General features: G+C 37.7%; 1 protein-coding gene across 1 annotated transcript in view; it reads left to right on the top strand.

Annotated features, from left to right (window-relative positions):
* LOC110450268 (U1 small nuclear ribonucleoprotein 70 kDa-like) overlaps positions 1-6,000 on the top strand; it is a 106,836-nt gene that overhangs the window by 82,115 nt on the left and 18,721 nt on the right. The window lies entirely within an intron of this gene.

Here is a 6,000-nt window from a genome sequence, read left to right as displayed (position 1 = left end):
GGGGGGGGGGGGGGGTATACTGGAATCACCTTGTCTGGATGTCTGTCCCTCTGTCGCCCGCAGTAACTTGTCCGGAAAACTCCTCCTTAATTAACAGGTGGATTTCATTGAAACTTTGCATGAATGATCAGTATCTTATGTAGTTGTGCACGGGCTTTTTAATTTGGGATTTCAACCCTTTTTGATGGAGTTATTCCCCTTTTTGCGAAATACTTGTCCACGCAACTCCTCCTTAACGAACAGGTGGATTTCATTGAAACTTTGCATGAATGATCGGTATCTTATGGAGTTGTACACCGGCATTTTAATTTGGGATTTCAACCCTTTTTGATGGAGTAATGCCCCTTTGTGTGAAATACTTGTGTATTTTTTTGTTATTTCATTTTTTTGTTTTTAATAAAATAGTGATTACCATAACTCATTACTGGTGGGAGACTATATTGCTTTGCATAAGTAAGCCTTTAGCGCACAGTTCTGGTTTATAAAGGAGCGGGGGTATTAGTTAGCCTTTGGCTTACAGTTCTAGTTTTGTTTTGGCTATAGCTGTAGCACAGTTGGGTCAGGACCCTTCTATTGACAAGGAAGCTCAGTTAGAGTGATTATAGTATAACAATCTGAAGTTTAGGGTTCGGATCCTGGTCCAGCTCAGCTGAATTTTTAGTCTCAAAACACTAATGTTGATTATGTTCTTTAGTCATGCTGGAAAAAACACTTTCCAATGCATAGTTAGTTTTTGGCTGTGGTATTCCGTCTTTGCGTATTGCAGAGTTGTCTTCTCTTGAGAGCAGGTATTGATTGTTACGTCACTTGTTTGTGAGAGTAACGTCATCAATTTTTGGGAAAACGACGTAATTTTCTCACACGGACCAATGACGTAACTTTCAATACCTGCTCCCAAGACAAGATAACTGCAATACGCAAAGACGGAATGGGGATTGTCAAAAGCATTGAAAACAGAAAAGTTTAAATGAAGTTTAAAATACCCTAGCTGTTCTGATGGTGAATCAACATGTTTGTATTCCAGAAACTGCAGGTTCAAGTACTTTACAGATGGCAGGATTTATAATCTGAGTATGAGATCCAAAAGAAAATCGTAATTGAAAATTTGGGAATGAAATTTGGAGTCATTTCTTATATATATTAATGTCGGCCATTCCAGAAGCTGTATATACAGGTGCCAATAGTCTGAGGACGAAATGGACTTCAATCTGGCAAGGTGTTTCAAATGGAAATTCAGTGATAAAGTGTGGGGTTATAATATCAGAATGTTTCGGTTTCAAATTTCCCGAACTCTACCTCTTTCTTACCTTACTAAACTGTAGACACCGAAACTAGATGCCATTTTAGATAGATCAACATGTAATGTAATATGATTGAATGTGGATTCTAGAGAGATCCTACATAATCTTTGATAGGAGAGTATCTGTCCAGTATTTGACCCGTTACGGATCCAGCGAAAACTGTTTTATCCAACACTTGGGTAATTTGACATCCTGTTAGATCTGACATAAAGCTGTGATTCCATACTTTTGTACTTGCGATAACTATTCAACAAATTTGTTTGATGCAAGGGTTTCGGAATAGATCATTTTACTTTATATATCAATGTCTTTTGATGAGGAAATGTGGTTGTTTAGAATTTAAGCATAAGCTTAAGGCAATAATGGATTTAGTACATTTCATGACTTAAATCATCAAAAATGAAAAATAAATAAAAGTGAAAGTGCCTTGGACATTTAATTCTAGAACCCCACACTACTGTTTCAAATTTGTGTATCTATCCAATTAGCATCCAGCGTTTTATCATGTGGTGTACTTATATGTTCTTGGCAGGGATAAGTCTTGGGTTACAAGATATTGAAAGGGATGACATATTAATCATGGTTATCAAATGCGAGTCCGTTATCGCTATGGCGAGGGTGCGCCGCCATTTCACAGAAACCAGTCGAGGTGGCTTATAGTACGTGATGATCAAGCACCCTTCTATCCTGCCTCCCCATCTAATTCCACCAACAAAGGCGAGTGACCGTGGATCTGTTGTCCGTTCCCGTTAAACAGGGCCACTGATGCTGGAGTATAATGTTTGCAGACCTATGTCAATATTTGGGGACATTATTATTATCTGCCCTGTATTGAACCCACCACCAGTTTTAATGGTGGACTTTGTAATGTTTGTGTAATAGTTTATGAGGACACGCATCAAATCTGTACATAATGGACTTATCAATTAATGAAAGCCTGTATTGTTGTAACAGAGAATGTGTGTGTGAGACAGAGAGTGGAGACAGGGGGAGGGGGGGGGGGGATAATCTGCCGTTATTAAATATGACTTGGTAATGTAATGTAAATACTAAAGGCTACGGTACAAGCCTGTTGTGTGTGTCCGTATCTAATCCCCTGGCGCCAAGCCAGGCTTGACATCACACATGTTATCCAAGCAGTCAGAAATGCCACTTAATTCCCAGGTCCTCAAAACATCAAGCATCAGTATTATTAGGATTATTTTTTCAAATTGTTGGTTGGTCAGGTGTTACAGTGGATAATGCACTCGCTACATCACCAAGACTGCCAGGGTTTGATTCCCCGATTGGCAATGAAAAGGTATTGGGTCACCTGCCCGACCATGTGGGATATCTTGGGCACTCAACATCCTCCCACATTAAGACCCTCTGCGTGCTTCTATTTGGGACAACATCAGTGATTGATATCAGCCAGAAAAGCTTATTTCACAAAGATGTTTAGATAAATGAAGTTTTTATTGAATGTATTTCAATGATTTGAAAATTATCAGTTTACCTGGGTTTTTCTTGATAAAAAAAATAATCAAATTGAATGCACCTTGATAAGTTTAAATGTGGCCCAAAACCAATATAAAATGTCCAATCCATCTACAAAATAAGACCGTCTGGCTTCTTCTTGGCTATTTGATCATAAGAAAATTGCAAGCACAAGTTAGTTTCAGGTTTTGTTTTCAAGGCAAGTGATTGCTTGGTAGGGGACACGATCTTAATCCATTTCAGAGCTGTGAAAACACTTGTCATGATTAGACAGACAGAATCATTACATTTGAAATGACTTCATTGAAATAAAAAAATATCTCAATAATGGGATGATGGATGAGTTTGTTAAGTTGCTATTATCTGTACAGAGGCCTAGGACCTGATGGATCAAGGTCGTCATACAGATCAATGTTACACTCCAAGGGGACAATCAAGGTCGTCATACAGATCAATGTATCACTCCAAGGGGACAATCAAGGTCGTCATACAGATCAATGCAACACTCCAAGGGGACAATCAAGGTCATCATACAGATCAATGCTACACTCTAAGGGGACCATCAAGGTCGTCATACAGATCAATGCAACACTCCAAGGGAACAATCAAGGTCGCCATACAGATCAATGCAACACTCCAAGGGGACAATCAAGGTCGTCATACAGATCAATGCAACACTTCAAGGGGACAATCAAGGTCGCCATACAGATCAATGCAACACTCCAAGGGGACAATCAAGGTCGCCATACAGATCAATGCAACACTCCAAGGGAACAATGAAGGTCACCATACAGATCAATGCAACACTCCAAGGGAACAATCAAGGTCGCCATACAAATCAATGCAACACTCCAAGGGGACGATCAAGGTTGCCATACAGATCAATGCAACACTCCAAGGGAACAATCAAGGTCGCCATACAGATCAATGCAACACTCCAAGGGGACAATCTGCAAGGCTATCCTTCCTGACAGAATTTTTTATTTCTTTTTGCAAAAATAAAAAAGAAGAAAAATTCTCTAATGATATTTTTGAATTGTAAGTTATGTATTCTAGGATCATTTTTCAAGTTTGATAGAAATTTATCTTAAACTTAAGGTTTTATGCTACCTTGGTATGACATATGTCAATTTTATGAAACTCCTTTATAAAAGAGTTCCATTACTATGTTTTAAGAATGGTGTTTCAATTTTGGGTTTATGAAATCAGAACAGCAAAATATGTGCGACTAGGTTTTACGTTTCTGAAGATTGTTAGAAAATTTCAAATCACACATTTAAAGGAAGATAACCCAGCAAGACTGAAAAAGTAAACATAAGTATCTGATTAACCAAATCATTTCCCTATATGTCCATCCTGGTTTCTTTGCAAGACCAGTTTGATGAGCAGTACTACTATCAACTATTACGTTAGTTTTGAAATATTTACAGGTTGGTCGTAGCAATTAGCAATTTACCTAAATTCCTGTTTCAGTGGAGAGTTCAAAATTAGGAGAAACACAGGATTTCACACAAAGGCCGCCAATTGAATTAGAACAAAATACTCTCACAGAAGCTTGGGAGTGCTATCTTCAATATACTCACTGTACCTACAGGTGTTTTTTTTTAAATCTGAGTGTGCCTCAACAGAAAATCACTTTATCTTTATATGACAAATAGATGTTTTATGAGACATTTTCATTGATACCCATCTTTCCAAGGGTATCCCTTTTCATCATTACTAGGAGATAAATATTTATCAAGATTACTTGCATATCAAGTTCTTTCAAAAACAATTTAAATGGTTTTCCAAAAACGTCCATAATTCTAAAAGAATAGTCAAACAAGATTGGAAAATTATTACCAGAAGCTTCTATGGTATTGGAGGATAAAATTTAAGTAGTTAAAAGATTTGTTTCATAACGCCAAATGTTCAGTTTAGTGATGAAGAGTGCTCCAATGGTTTGTCTGTCTTGTGTCGTGAGTTATCTCCCTTATGTAGAAATCTAATGATAATTCTTTGCATATTTTAGGACCAAAAGCCCTGTCATGTTTTAAAATGATATATCAAGGTTCATTAATTCCCAGTCACAAGTTACAGTTGCAAGGATGAGTAAAGCTGTGAATGAAGAAATATTGTAATAGAAAAGTAAAATGTTTAAGGAAAAATTTGGTATAATTGATCATTCTTGTTAAAACATCATGTTTGTTTCTAAGATTTAAAAGAAAAAAATCTGTATTCTCTCTGATATAAATGGGTTAGAAAGAAACAAAGGTGAAGGTTTATAAAGGGATAATGATGTAGAAAACCATGCAAAATAATGTCTTGCCATACTTAGGCTAAAGAAAGATGTTATATGCTTCCAAATATGGTCTCAAAACAAAAATAGATGAGACAACAGGAGAACAATAGCTGATCAATCTACCACCCCTATCTGTCTAGATAGATTTGTCTTGACAGTGAAACTAAGAAGAGTCCATTCACAAATTGAGGGGTGGTCACACATGTGATTACCAGTTGCTAATATGTATGCAAATGAGTGTCCCAAGTTTGTACAAGCAGAGCGGTGCTGTGGTTCTTCTCCAAAATTAGCATTGTGCCCCAAAAACATCATGTAGTTAGATTTGTCGGTCGGCAAGTCCTGGCACATACTGAACATGATCGGTGTCATGAATTGATGTCCAATATGTGTGACGTGTTCTGTTTTGTAAGTGAATCCCTCAAACGTTCCATGTCTGGTAGTAGTGACGTTCCATGTCTGGTAGCAGTGACATTCCATGTCTGGTAGTAGTGAAGTTCCATGTCTGGTAGTAGTGACGTTCCATGTCTGGTAGCAGTGACATTCCATGTCTGGTAGCAGTGATATTCCATGTCTGGTAGTAGTGACGTTCCATGTCTGAGTAGTGATGTTCCTTGTCTGGTAGCAGTGCACAAGAGGTCATTTCTGTTGATTCTGGTTGATGTCTTTAGATAGGAAGTTTTTGTTTTCAAATCCAACAAAATACATTTTATTATCAACATCTTTCATTCGAGTTACGACATAGTCTAGTCGAATTCGGTCATTGGGAGAGATTTATATGCTGTGTTGATATCATTAAACCAATGTCTGCATTGCCAGACGTAGGTGTTACACTGTTGATATATATATTTCTGTCCTGGCAATACAGTCGTCCCTTCAGCAGTAGCCCTTGCGATACACAGTGATGTCATAAAGGACAATCGGCCACTGTCAAGTGTCGTAGAG

Source organism: Mizuhopecten yessoensis, unplaced genomic scaffold, assembly GCF_002113885.1.
Source record: "Mizuhopecten yessoensis strain PY_sf001 unplaced genomic scaffold, ASM211388v2 scaffold5141, whole genome shotgun sequence".
NCBI lineage: Eukaryota > Metazoa > Mollusca > Bivalvia > Pectinida > Pectinidae > Mizuhopecten > Mizuhopecten yessoensis.
The sequence above is the reverse complement of the archived record's forward strand: the minus strand, read 5'-3'. Positions and strand labels throughout refer to the sequence as shown.